The 15896-nt window shown below is 34.0% G+C and overlaps 1 protein-coding gene across 1 annotated transcript in view; it reads left to right on the top strand.

The window, feature by feature from the left end:
• LOC111419646 (phosphodiesterase 8) overlaps positions 1-15896 on the top strand; it is an 88709-nt gene that overhangs the window by 1918 nt on the left and 70895 nt on the right. The gene's annotated exons all lie outside the window — the stretch shown is intronic.

The raw sequence follows: 15896 nt of genomic DNA, 5'->3' as shown, positions 1-15896 counted from the left end.
TGTCTCTCCTTCTGTATATGTGTAGAAGATGGAATGAACCACCGTTGCCGCATTCTACATCTTATCATTTATGGCAACTTTGCCTTCGTAGACCTACTCTACAGGCAAAACAATATTATTCTTCTCCTCAATCTGAAGATACCAATCATTAATACATCTATGAACTCTTTCGGTTGTACACATAATTTAAGATCAGTTTTATATACAGGGTGTATCTGAATGACATGCCCAAACTTCAGGGGGTGATTCTTTAAGCAATTTTAAGAGTACTTTAATATATGAACCATGGGTGACTTCGGCTCCCCTAAGGAGCTACACCCCTCCAAAAATGGCGGAAAATTTTGGTTTAATTTTTTTTTCTCTAAAACTATAAACGCTAGGAAAATGAAATTTGGGGAATATGTTTAACTCATAATAAGGCACGTTTTGACCTTATTTGAACTTTCAACCTACCCTTCTAAACTATTAAACGTAACCACCCCCTTTACATTTTTGCTAAAATTTTTTTTATGCAGATGATAAATACATTAGAAAAATTTTACATAGGTACATGAAAGTATCCTAAAACTTTTTTGTCTCTCTAAAATTTTTCCAAAAACGATTAATTTTTGAGAAAAAAAATAATAAAGCAAACACTGCCCGTTGTCGATCAAAAGTTGGAATGAATTTTTAATGAAAAAATCTTAGTAGGCTTTACAATCTTTGTCCGAAATATTTTTGACGTTTAAATGTCAGTGGTTTTCTTACTATTACTATTGTTTTTCAAATTAATTTTTGAATAAAGTTCTATCGCATTTACGTTCGTTCACTCGACGTTTCAAAATTTTAAATAAAACTATAATAATAGTAAGAAAACCACTGACATTTAAACGTCAAAAATATTTCTGACAAAGATTGCAAAGCCTACTAAAATTTTTTCATTAAAAATTCATTCCAACTGTACAGGGTGTCTAAATTTCGATGGGTTTGCAGGGTATCCCAGTTATTATGAAAGATAGAAAGTTGCGGCTTTCGCGAATCTGAGCTACTTTTTTGTGAAACTTACAATGGCGTAAACCAAATTTATGAAGCCCTCTTTGTTTTTGATATACAGGGAGTGTTTCAAAATTTACGATTTTCAGACACCTCTTGTATCTCGGCTATCCGTAAACGTAAAAACGGGTTTTAATAGATTTTTTCACGTAGAATCCAATGGTGCACGTAGAATTTTTCTAATCATCACGGTTTTTGAGTTATAAAGAGCTGAGTATTTTAGAAGTTGAGTATTCAGTATTTGAGTTGTGGTTATAACTCAAAAACCGTGATGACTAGAAAAATTCTACGTGCACCATTGGATTCCACGTGAAAAAATCTATTAGAACCCGTTTTTACTTTCTTACTACGTTTCCGGATAGCCGAGATACAGGAGGTGTCTGAAAATCGTAAATTTCAAACACTTCCTGTATATCAAAAACGAAGAGGGCTATGAAAATTTGGTTTGCGCCATTGTAAGTTTCACAAAAAAGTAGCTCAGGTTCGCGAAAGCCGCACCTTTCCATGTTTCATAATAACTGAGATACCCTGCAAACCCATCGAAATTTGGACACACTGTACAGGGTGTCCCAATTTCGATGTCCGCATAGGCTATCTCCGAAACTAAAAGAGATAGAAAAAAAGTAGCTTACATGTCATGATCTCGTTTTTCGAGAAAATGCTAATGCCGAAAACTCCGAACAGCTATCGTCTTTTGTTTTCGCCCTGTCGGCAAAAACTGAAAATTTTGCAAAAACGACAATCGCGACTATCTCACTTATTATCATAGATGGAGTATTATAAATAAAACATTATATGGGTAACTTTTTAAGAAGAATTCAGTAGCGTAGGTAGAATTTTTTTTCCATCTTTTATTTTCGAGATTTTAGACGTAACTTTATTTTTTTAAATGGAAACCATAGTTGGCTATGACTTAAAATAATTTGTTATTTTCTTCTGATAACAAATATATATAGTTTGTGGGTATATTTCTTATAGTTATTGAATAATTAACAAAAATTCATTTTGTTCCATCTAAATCTAATGTATGTATTTAAAAGTTAACGTTGCTATGGTGATAACCATACATACTATGATGGAATATAATGTATCAATTTTTTTTGTTCTTTCTAAAACTATTGTATGTATTTAAAACTTAATGTTGTTATGGTGATAACCATACCATGAGAGAAAGCATTGTTTCAAATTATTGGCAAAGTTTGTAGCAAGGACAGTAGAATCTAACAGGACTGCTACATCCATTGTATTTTTGTAGTCGACTACGGGTTGGTTGCCCGCACTCTATGTCACACTATTTGCCACGCCTGGTAGATAACTGTCTATGTTTTTAGAGGTTATATGATAGACATTAATACCTCTAAAAACATAAAACTTCAAGACTAATATGAATACGTCTAGGATATAACCTCTAAAAACACACAGCAAACGCATAGACCATAACAACAGCTGGGCGTGGAAAATGGTGTGACGTAGTTTGCGGGTAGGCTGTCACAACAATGTATGTAGCAGTCCTGTTAGATTTTATTGTCCTTGAGTTTGTAGTAGTATTTAAAAATTCACTAACAACTCTGGCATTATGTGCTGGTGCTCCGTTATATTGAAAATATATCATTTGAGACATATTTAGTGGCAATTGTCGACCAAAGGCTCAATGTGCTGCCTTAATATATTGAGGTATTTCCCTGAGTTTAAGTTTTTATGGTAGATACTATATGCCAAAACTCTATTATCTAAAAGGGCACACCATACATTGAACCCCAATCTTCTTTGAACACTCAGAGACTTCATCGGTCCAGATGACATTTTGAACAAACAGCAGATTATTTAATTTTTCTAAATATCATCTACAAAATTTTAATCTTAGATTGACATCTCCGGCACGTAAATAATGAGTTAGCCCCGCTTTGTATGGTTTATACTTATTTTTCTTTTATATTCGGGAGCAGCGGCTTTTGGGTGAGACGTCTTGTTGCAATTTCTCTTGCAGGTCATTTTGGTATGTTTTTGTATGTGGTTTGAGGAAGGACCAAATATCCATTAAATTTTCTGCTAACCGGCTGAAGGTTCTTAGGTGCGGTTGTTTTCTTTCTGGATATCTTGTGAAATAAAATTCCGCGGCTAACGTCGCATTCTTATCTGATAACATGTAGCATTCCATCATGTTACATTTTTCATAATTTTCGAAATTCATTGTAAAATTTTATTCAGTTTTGTTATACTTTGACACTTAACATGCTGGTGCATCGTACCAGCACATAATGCCAGAGTTGTTATCGAATTTTTAAATACAAACTTTGGCAATTATTTGATACATTATGTTCCATCATAGTATGTATGGTTATCACCATAGCAATATTAACTTTTAAATACATACATTAGTTTTAGACAGAACAAAATGAATTTTTGTTAATTATTCAATAACCATAAGAAATATACATCACAAACTATATATATTTGTTATCAGAAGAAAATAACAAATTATTTTAAGTCATAGCCAACTATGGTTTCCATTTAAAAAAATAAAGTTACGTCTAAAATCTCGAAAATAAATGATGGGAAAAAAATTCTACCTACGCCACTGAATTCTTCGTAAAAAGTTGCCCATATAATGTTTTATTTATAATACTCCATCTATGATAATAAGTGAGATAGTCGCGATTGTCGTTTTTGCAAAATTTTCAGTTTTTGCCGATAGGGCGAAAACAAAAGACGATAGCTGTTCGGAGTTTTCGGCATTAGCATTTTCTCGAAAAACGAGATCATGACATGTAAGCTACTTTTTTTCTATCTCTTTTAGTTTCGGAGATAGCCTATGCGGACATCGAACTTGGGACACCCTGTACAGTCCAACAATACAACTTAACAGTTAGTGTTTGCTGAATTATTTTTTTTCTCAGAAATTATTAAATTTTAGAAGAAAATCAGAGAGACAAAAAAGTTTGTCCTGAAACTTTGAAAAATCTTGAAAAATCTGAAATTTTGAAAAAACTGAAATTTGTCCAATGTATTTATCATCTTCATAAAAAAAATCTAGGCATAAATTGAACGGGGGTGGTTACGTTTAATAGTTTAGAAGGGTAGGATGCAAGTACAAATAGGGTCAAAACGTGGCCTATTATGAGTTAAACATATTCTCCAAATTTTGTTTTCCTAGCGTTTATAGTTTTTGAGAAAAGCAAATTTAACCAAAATTTTCCGCCATTTTTGGGGGGGTGTAGCTCCTTAGGCGAGCCGAAGTCCCCCATGGTTCATATATCAAAGTACCCTTAAAATTGCCTAAAGAATCACCCCCTGAAGTTTGGGCACGTCATTCAGATACACTCTGTATATACAGAGTGTCCGGAAATGACATGTACAACGGAAGACCACAAGTACCTTGACCAAAAATACGATGATTTAACTAAATTTATCTATATACAAAATTGCTTAGTTTAGTCGCTAGAGGGCTTTGAAAATTCATGATGAATCAAAGATAAAACGCAAAATGAAAAATACGAATACTGCTGTCAAGTTTAAGTGACAAACTGGTTTTGTTCTTAAAATTAATTATACCTAGTCAACTATTAAAAAAAAACGTTTTTAGTTACTTTGCATCGCTCAATCGCGGTTGTGGGGATTTACAGAATATTTTTTTGTTGCTAAACTGTTCATCCAACTAAAATTTTGTAAGAGAGAAAATAGTTTCTAAATTAAAGTAACTATTCAGAAAATGGTAGTGTTTGTACAGGGAGTTAAAAAGATATGGATGCATAATGTATTGTTACAAAGTTTTTAAACACCCTATAATTTTCGAAATTAAAGTTTATTCCACAAATAGCTGTAGTCTACTGATAAGAATGCATAACCAAAAAATTAATAAAATCCATCTAGGATTTTTCGACTTATTTAAAAAAAATTTAAAAAACATATATATTTTTAAAGCCATCTAGCGGCTAAACTAAGCAATTTTGTATATAGATAAGTTGAGTTAAATCATCATATTTTTGGTCAAGGTACTTGTGGTCTTGCGTTGTACACGCCATTTCCGGACACCTGTACATTAACTGGTGCTGTTTACTAATAGTGAAGTTCCAGTTTTTCTTATCACTGTGTTTGCATTTTTTTTGAAATACTAAGTCCACCAGTTTTTGCTGAGTTTCAAGTTGTACCTTATGTCGTCATATTCTTCTAGATGTGGTCGATCTTGCGAATACGACGTTTGATTTTTGATAAAAATATTGTCAAGAAGAACCTCATTATTGTATAATTCCTTTTTGTCCAACCCAACCCCTGAAGGCATGGAGAATTATACCTTGCGGAGGAAAACTTTGTTTGAACCTTTGTGTGTCTCTCCTTCTATATATGTGTAGAAGATGAAATTTCCACGGTCTATATCATAAATATTAAAAACATAAACCACAGTTTTCTGAGACAAAACATTTTTTGCACTGGCATAACAGACAGAGGCAAGTTCTGCATATAATCAATTACGACGTTTCACATGCTGAAATTTTGCTATACAAATTTTGACCCATCTCTTTTACTCTAATAGTTCTACCACTGTTACTCTTTTTGGTGTTTCATTGAGAATGGTGAGCTTGGCTTTTGTATTCAACTCTTGACATATTGAAATACTAAAATATTTCAAATATAACTCATATTTTATTATATTTCTCAAATTAGGGTAAGTTAGGGAAGCATTTTGATAACTAATAAACTTTAGTCTAAATACGTAACATACAACTGAAGAGTATTTGGGGCTCCCTTTTCTGGAAATGAACTGATGTAATCTGCTATCTTCACAATGACTTCAGGTTCTAGCGTATTGCCGCGGCTTTGATGTCTACCTCATTGATCCAAAAGCTACACGCAGAAGTGAACAGCCACATGATAGAGCGAGTAACAGACTACACTTATTTGGGAGTATGTACAAGTGATTTTAATGGTTAGGTTTAACAAACAAATATTTATGTTTCATTACAACACATACTTTCGGAATTTATGTTTTAAAAATTATTGCAAAATTTTAGACTTCGAATTACTCGGCACCCTTTTAATTTATCTAGCGACTAATTTGGAATAATTTATTAGACCGACGAATTTAAGATGCCCCATAAGAAGATTGGTGTCAAGTCGGGGTTACGTGACGGCTCGTTTATGTCTCCGCGTCTGAATATCAATTTTCCAGGAAAAATTTTACGAATAACTGGTATCGACAGATTCGACGTGTGCGCTGTCGGTTTATCTTGTTACATCCAAGTGTTTCAGTTAAAACCATTAAAATCTGCGTTTATCCTTGCGTTAAAAAGTTGCGAGTTATCTTCGTGTATCGTTCGGAATTTACGGTTTCTGCACAACCTCACTGGTTAAAGAAAAAAAAACGAACCGATAATATATTGCGCCAACATTGCAGCCCAAACAATAATCATGGCGAGTGAAGTCTCTCGTGCTTTCGTTTTGGATTCGTTGAACTCCAGCGATGGTAGTTCTGCTTGTTTACGTAGTTATTAAAGTGAAAATGCGTTTCATTTGCGAATAAAAAACTTTCGCGTAATTCAGCCTTAGTTATATCTTGTAGGGGTATAAATCTTTCCGCAATATCCGATGTAATGAAATTTTAGTAAGGTTTAAGGCACTTGCCCTTTTGCGACCCGAAAGACCCTTGACGACTTTGGTCGCCCTATCCGAGATTTTGTGTCGAATCGGTCTTCTCGAATTTCGTTACCTATTTTTAGATTAATTGAGTAGAAGGTGCCTTTCTAATATGACGTAAATGATAAAGATTGGAAAAATTTCGTCTCGTAACAGTAGCAGAAGTATTGTTTTTGTAAAACTCGTCAAAACAACACGCACGTGTCTCATACTTCTCACTCTTCGCTAAATGGATTTGTCTGCGTGATGAACAAAACAAATTGAAAAATACTTTTGGGACACGTAGTATATAAGTCTTCTGGAGAAATATAATGATATATACTGCGAAGGTGAGGGCAGATACATCGGATACCAAGATGTGTCTAAGAAATGATGCGTACCAATAAGATGGCGATTTTGAAAGCCATCACTGGAAACACGGTGTGGGAGTGGAGAAGAAGCAAGGAAATTTGGGACGAGTACGTTTCATATATGGATAGGATTAGATTGCCAAGGAATGTCAGAGGTTGCAGACAGGTGTCCAAAAGACAGTTAGATCGAACTTTGAAAAGATGGAAAGATGGTTGATCGTCGCATCATCAGAAATGCAGAACCGAAAGGGTAGACCAAGCTTCTATGACTTCCAAAGAAAAAGAAGTGTAAAATACTTTAAAATTTAGTTTTGATCTGGCAATAAATAGTCTACATTCTTCCGATTCATCAATATTGTTGCAAAAAGTGATAGTTGGGTCTAATAATAATAATAACTTTATTGTGTTTAAAAAGTCCTGCACACTGTAGAATGCATTACAAATCAAAAAAGGCTTAAGGCGTTTTTTCAGAGCTGCATTTGATAAACATCGGGTGTCAAAAGGCAATCGACATGTTGTGACATATTCAAACGGCAGCATTTCGGAATGAAGTTGTACCTACCCCTACTCTCGTATCCCTGCACCTCAGATTGAACTTGGTATGCTGACTTGTTGTCGTTCGCATAAAGTATAGACTCAAGTATAAACTTACAACGAATCGTAAGAATACTGAGGTTTTTGATTAGAAATTTGCAGTCATCCCTGTAACCCACATTGCCCAGGACACGAACACCACGTCGTTGCAATTTGAAAATATGTGCGCTAGAAGGGCTATTACTAAATGTCGTTTTAACTGTTTTTAAGTCATTTAGCGAGAACACTGTGCGACAATTCAAGATTCCTCATAGATGTTCTGACCCCTAATTAAGGGTGGCGTCGTCAGTACTAAATCAGTCAGTAATAAGTACTATACTCTGCTAAGGATGTAAAAGCTGGACTCTCAATAGATGAGAGGAATTGTTGGTCAGTCCATTTGAAAGAAGGATTTTGATGGGGGATATGGAGAATGAGATACAACAAAAAGTTTTATAGTCTGTATGATGAGCCATCCATCTCCATAAATATTAGACTTAGAAGATTGCAATGAGGGGTCATGTACAGCGCATGGGAACAGAACGTATCTCTAAGAAGATATTATTATTATTATTATTATTGCTGCCGGGCTGAGGAGAGCGGCCCCTCTCGTTACCGCGACCTATAAGATCTATTGTAACTTTAGCCCTCCAAAGGTTTAGGGCAAATGTAGGTCCTTAATGAACCTTAGTATTGTCCTGAGGTCTTGAACCTTTATGTCGGTAGGTAACAGGGGAGTTTTACCGAAGACGTTGTGCCTTAGACGGCCTCTGGCGACGCAATTGCACAGTATATGTTCAGCAGTTTCTGACTCGTCGTTGCATAGTCGACAAGTTTGATCCTCAGCTTGTCCAATGTGGAAGAGGTGGTATTTTAGGGGCACATGGCCGGTCAGGTAGCCTGAGAGCGTTCTTAGATCCCCTTTGCTGAGGCATAAAACCTCTTCGGTTTTGTTTTGCGACGGAGTTATCATACTCTTCGCTTGTCTGTGACCTGGAAGTTCTTTCCAGCGTAAGGCTATCTTTGAAGCCTCCCAGTTGTTGATTATTTGTTTTAGGTGGCTTTTTTGTAGTCCACATCCAGGTTGGGGTCCAATGAAGGGCGTGTTTGCTGCCTCTTTGGCCAGCTTGTCGGCCTTCTCATTGCCCTCAATGTTGCTGTGACCTGGAACCTACCATAGGGTAACATCATTGCCCCTAGCGAGTTCTCTCAGGTTGTTGGTACACTCTCTGATCAGTGCGGAGCCACACGTGTAGGAAGAAGATATTAAATAGCGATTCTGTGGAGCAAGACAGGAGATTGTTGTTGGATGTAAGGTATTGGAAGTGGAGGGCTAGGGATAGGTAGGAATGGAGAAGCCCGATAAAGGAGACCAAGACCTCTCCACTAGTACAATTAAGTCCGCTATCTTTTTTAATAAGATGAATTGTATGGACTCAAAGATCGCTTCAGTATTGAAATTTTAGAGGAATGAGATAGGTATTGATACCAATGGCACATCTTGATATTTTATAGTTTTAGGTTCACGCCACTGTATGGGTATGCCAAAAGGCATATCTTTTATAATATCAACCCGTCAAATATTTATAACATTTCAAACAATACATTCCATGCACCCATGATTTGTCTTAATCTTTAACTTCAGTCTTAAAATAAGCTTTATAACACTTTTTAAGCAACAGGCTTTTTTTCACTGTTAGAAGTAAATTTACCAAAAACATAACAAAATAGGTTTCGAGAATTCACATAAACGCGCAACACAACATGTTGTATATTTAACTCTAACCTCAAACTCTTGTTGCTCTTGCGCAAAGTAAATCACTGATTGTGAGTCAAACAGTCAAATTAAATTGATAAAACTCTTTGTAAACTACCTGTAGATAGCTTGTAATCTATGTTATAAGATGTGATATCTACTGCAATGTTTTTTTTTGCATGCTGGATGTATCTAATACGAATCGGTTGACATTCCAAAGGTAATAAAAACAATAAAATAAATGAAATTAAAAGAACGAAAAGTATAAAAAAAGATTGCTGTTGGTTTAATTTTATTTAACAAACAGGAATGAATAGGACAGGTTCAAAATAAGCCCGGAATGGACCTGAAACGGACTAAAATGGACCCGGACTTCTATTGGTGCGCTTCAAAATTAATCCCGGCGTCTTTACCACAAACCTTAATTGACTTGGAAGCTGTGAGAGCCCTTTGAAATATTGCTGACATTCCGTTGTTTTTTAGACATTTTTTTTTGAAATTCAATTTGAACCGAAGAACAAATAAAATGGGTAAACAGTTTTTATTATTCAATCAATCCCTTTTTTTAGAATTTCATTAAATTTATTTAAAAAAAACTTTAATGGGTCATTTTAACATATTTACCGAAAATATTTTAAAGTGTCCAACGCCAAACCATCAATCAAAACTAAAAATACAAATATACCTTGAATACTTTTTGGATTTGATTCAAACAAAACGTATAAAACAAACGGAAATAACCCATTTTGATAAAAAAAACTATTTTAAAACTTTTTTCTACATTTTTTTTGCTGTAATAAAATAACGTTTGAATTTAAAAAGCAATAAAAACTTTGCCGTTACTGTACTGTTACAATACAACATCAGGGTAGACTGGTATCGATCGGCGTTCAGGAAATGCTCTTACAGAAATAGGATTCAATTAGCTTTACACCACGCCTGTTTACCGTTTTACACCGAACGCACACAGAAAGTTGTGTTGTGTAAAGTCTACCGTTAAAGTTTTGTAAACTTTCCAAGTTTTCAAGTTGAAATAACTCAAAAACAAATGTTTATTCTTAAAGTTTTTCCTTTCTAAGAGAAAAAAAAAACGATTATTAAAGTTGGTACGTGACGAACGTCATAGAAACGTATTAAATCCCCTTATCTCCATCAAAAAAACGTAAAGAAAACGGTTGTAAATTATTTCCTTTTCTCTTTTCTTTATAATTTTAATTAGGCAGAACAATTTTGTTTCAGTTTAAAAATTACACCTATTAGAATTTATTTTGATTATAAACGTAAAAATTTGTTATTATTTATTTTAATATAAATTATTTTATAACATCTAATTTGTGGAGTCGATTGATTGACTTAAATTGCTACCCCGAGGCTGTTAGTTTGGAATATCAAAGTGTCTTTGTATTAACTAGTTATCTAAACTAGTAAATATTGATGTGCTTCCGGTTTAATAATTAGTTTCGTTGGTTAACAACCGCATTATAATTGCTCTTGTCGTTGACATTTTAATGAAATTCATTTCAATACACACGTAATTTTCAGTTTGTAGTAGTTGTGTAGGTTATGGTTAACAAATTTCGGATTTTCATTCAACTTTCAAACATTTTATTTAAATAAATTACAAACTTAAAAAGGGATTTATTGTTCTGTCATTTAATTGTATTTTTTGTGTTTTTATCGCGTTTTGATTATTTATTTATTAATTAGTTTTTTTTTTATTGTACTTTAATATAATATTACTCATTTACAAATAACAGAATGACAAAAAGTGCCAAAAAAGGAAAACTATTAAAGTTAGACAAATGACATACTTATCACTAATTAAAGGGAACTTGATGGGCAATTCCACCAGCACATAATACACAGAGTGTTCGATTAAAAAAAACTTAAGAAAAAGTCATTTGAAAAACATCAAAAGTAACTAAGCTTTATGAACACACTGTATAGCGTATCTAATATCTTTGGATACTATCATCTATCTACTGACTTTAACTATTATCTGACATAGTTTCAAGGCAAAATTGGAAAAAATGTCGTTTTTAAAAAGATCCTGCAAAAAACAATTGAATATCTGAAGAACTATGAACGCTGAGTCTGAAGACGCACGGCTAAACCCGAAACATTCTAGTTCTAGGTCTAGTGTTAGTTCTAGTTTTACACTAGCACTGTTACTATGTAGAATTAACACTGTGGAGTGTTAATCTCTCTAGTGTTAGTTCTACTTTTTAATTGTTATGCAGTGCTAGACCTAGAACTAGAGTCATTCGGGTTTAGCCGTCTTAACAGACGTACGGCTAAACCCAAATGTTTCTACTTCTAGGTCTAATGTTAGTTCTAGTGACAGTGTAAGTGTAAAACTAGAACTAACACTATACGTAGAACTAGAATGATTCAGGTTTAGCCGTCTTTAAGGACGTGTGGCTAAACCCAAATGATTCTAGTTCTATGTATAGTGTTACTTTTAGTGTAAAACTAGAACTAACACTATACTTAGAACTAGCATCATTCGGATTTAGCCGTCTTTAGAGACGTGCGGCTAAACCCAAATGATTCTAGTTCTATGTATAGTGTTACTTTTAGTGATAGTTTTAGTGTAAAACTAGAACTAACACTATACTTAGAACTAGCATCATTCGGGTTTAGCCGTCTTTAGAGACGTGCGGCTAAACCCAAATGATTCTAGTTCTAGGTATAGTGTTAATTCTACATAGTAACACTGCTAGTGTAAAACTAGAACTAACACTAGACCTAGAACTAGAAACATTCGAAACTTTCTAGTTCTAGGTCTAGTGTTAGTTCTAGTTTTAATTATTACGCAGTGCTAGACCTAGAACTAGAATCATTCGGGTTTAGCCGTCTTTAGAGACGTGTGGCTAAACCCAAATGATTCTAGTTCTAGGTATAGTATTAATTCTACATAGTAACACTGCTAGTGTAAAACTAGAACTAACACTAGACCTAGAACTAGAAACATTCGAAACTTTCTAGTTCTAGGTCTAGTGTTAGTTCTAGTTTTAATTATTATGTAGTGCTAGACCTAGAACTAGAATCATTCGGGTTTAGCCGTCTTTAGAGACGTGTGGCTAAACCCAAATAATTCTAGTTCTAGGTCTAGTGTTAATTCTAGTTTCAATTGTTATTAAGCGCTAGATTGTTGTATCTTTTTATTGAAGTAGAATTAATACAAAACGGAGCGGTGTGGATACTTATTCCAATTTGTGCTCATTAAAATTATTCATTCAAACAGTTTAAAGTACAAATTAAAAATTTGTTATATAACTGACTTTTAGCTCAAAGGACATTCCTTTCTCCGTATTAATCCGTTATATCGCGATTTTACTATATTTTTATTTATTTTACTTCGTTGTAATATCGCTATTTCCGCATTCTCAATAAATATTTCTTTTCAATATCACGATTCGTGATTGTATTCTTACACAAACTGCATCGAGGGAGGTCTCTCAATCCATCATCTTTTCAAATCTAAAAAGATGAGGATGTTGTATGATATCCAAGGTCCATTCGATTTATATCTAAAACCCTATATGAGATCCTCGTCTTTCGGGGCAAGGTTATTAAATTTTTGCATAAAAGATATTTTGAAGTAGATAAATTATTTTTGAATTGGTTAACTTAATTTAGTAACTTTTGTAGATGTTTTCTCGATACAACCTTGACCCTATTTCGGTGTGTTGCTGGAAACTTGAGCGAGGATAAAATTTACGATTCATTAACGCCCATTTTAGATGTCCCCCATTAAATAAGTAGTTAAGTTAGGGGTTTGGCGCAGACATTGAAAGTGTTGCTAGAATAATTTATTTTGCTAAAATCGAGGATAAAAATATCTTGTTTCTTTAAAACACTTTTTATGGATCGATTTCAATTTGTATGACGTGAATGAATCATCGACATTTCGTTTTAATCTGTTCTGCATCTCGCTAATCGCGTTAAAGCTCAAAAAAAAAAAAAATTAAAATTGCCAAACGTTTTTTATTGATTTTTTGTTAACTTGGCGTTTTGAAATTAAATTTATTCAGGCGGAATTATTTTTCGATAAAATTTGAACGTAAGAAAATCAAAAATAAAAATAAAATTAAATTAAAGTTTGCTTTGACATATTGGAACTTGAGGGGATGTTCTAATACGAGAGCCTCTACGAACAAGTTTACTCTGTGAACTTTGAGAAAGCGTTATCGAACTTGGAGCAGACTTGAGATTGTTGTATTTCCTAAGGGTTCAAGGTAAACTTTAGATCTTGAGATGTTAAATTCGTCGGCCTGATCTACTAAACTTAATGTAATTCTAAAGAAATTTTATTTTTAGTAGTATCCGGATCGTTTTAAACAGGAAGTGGATTAAAAAAGAAAATATACGAAACAAATAGTATTTTTCCGTGACAGATAAAATTAATTTTTGAAACATAAACAAAGCTTGTATTAGATAGAACTTCTAAATAGCTTCCTAACAAGTTAAGAGTATCATGTGTGTTGTATGAGATAATAATTAATAATAAAAATCGGCAAGACGATATATAAAATACAAAAATACAAGGATAATTAGATTCAAGTAACTAGATCTTAAATATCGTAAAATGTATCAGTTATTGAGCCTGGAATAGATTCAAAGCGAATTGCTTATATACAATGAACATTTTGATGGCTGTGTGGACTTATGAGGGTGCACTAAACAAAAAAATATTGCTATAATTATGCAGAGAGAAAACAAGATACTCTCCATATAATATATATACACTCCCCAACTACATACTCAAAATAATTTACAACAAGAGATGAATATACAGAGAATATAAACGAGCAAACAACAGAATACTAAAAAATAAACTGAAAATACCAACTGGATCGTTGGTTAGAAACATGCAAAGAAATAGAAACGGATATTGGCAGAAAATCAAAAAAGTGACAAAATACAAGAAAACCAGCGACATTCCGACTACAACGCACATCAATATAGAATATAGTACAGATCAACAGAAATGCGATATACTTGCCCAACACTTTCAAAGTGCGTTCGCCCCAAACCAAACCACGATTACGACAATCATCACCAAGAATATATTAACGAATGGTACACAAGATTTCTAACTATGCAAACCCACGCGCATAACGGAATACTAGAAATAACTCAAGAAGAATATGATGAACACCTATCAAAAGGCAAAAGTTCATGCCCCGGATTGGATCTAATAACCAAAAAGCTACTGAGACAACTAAACCTAGAAGTACATAACTTAATCCGTAAAATTTTCATTTTCTGCATTCAAAAGCTTATATTCCCATCAACATGGAAAAAAGCTACAATTATAACAATCCCCAAACCTGGAGCAAACCATTCTCTTCCACGAAGCTACTATCGCCCTATCACCCTACTGTCTGTAATTGGAAAAATCTACAAAAGTATCCTTAACTCCAGAATTCTTCACCTTATCAAAGACAAAATCCCTATATACCAATTCGGCTTCAAACAGAAACAATGAACAATTCATCCACTCATTATTCTCACAAATAACATACCGCGATCTTATTTCTTGACATAAATAAAGCCTTCGACACAGTCTGGCACCAGGGCCTTCTATACAAGATGGAATACGTACACCCTACCTGAAAATTATAGATGAATATCTCCGCGACGGGACACTGAGCATCAAAATTAATAATGCTACATGCTTTCCTTTCTCCCCTCTCCAAGGAGTACCTCAAGGATCCCCATTCACCCTGTACAACGTCTACTGCTATGATATATACTCATCCAGACAGCAACTATATTGATCCGGATAGCTACATACTTCAATATGCAAATGATACAACACTAATATCAGATGGAAAAAACCTTCAAATAGCAATAGAATCACTCCAGACGCTATACTACAACATATCATCATGGTTCCACAAATGAAGAGTCACCCCCAATCCGGACAAATTCCAACTATTGATCCCACACTCCAGAATCACCGATCAATCCCAGCACATCACGACAGACATATCAATTACAAAACCTACAAACGTGGTCAAATATCTGGGCATAACCCGGGAGAGCAAGTTGAAATTCAAAGCACACTACAAAAAAATACAAACAGAGATAACAAGACGAACAAAACATTTTAGATCATTGACCTACAAAGACAGGGGTATTTCTGTAAAATCGGCAACACAAATTTATAAAAGTATATACCGACCACTCCTCGATTAAGGACATCTCACTACTATATGTTCCCCGGAGTCAACAAAGGAAGTAATCAGGAAAGCAGAAAGAAAATGTTTACGAATTCTGACAAAAATTAGACACCCGAACAATCCACTCCACAACATAAATATTGAGGATCTATATTCAAGAACGGAAATAAAACCAATCTCAGTGAGGCATAAAATACTGAAAGAAAAATTCTCCAAAAATGCCGAGCAAGACACCCTACATCACTTAAAACATTATATGAAGAACTCAACATAAATTCACTGTTATTTTATAATTAATGTAAGCGGAAAGACCCTATAACGGTCGATAGCTGTATATAATTGTTTTCTCTCTTTTATGCAAAG

This window comes from Onthophagus taurus, chromosome 7 (genome assembly GCF_036711975.1).
Source record: "Onthophagus taurus isolate NC chromosome 7, IU_Otau_3.0, whole genome shotgun sequence".
In the NCBI taxonomy this organism is placed as follows: domain Eukaryota; kingdom Metazoa; phylum Arthropoda; class Insecta; order Coleoptera; family Scarabaeidae; genus Onthophagus; species Onthophagus taurus.
This window is presented reverse-complemented; position numbering and strand designations above follow the sequence as displayed.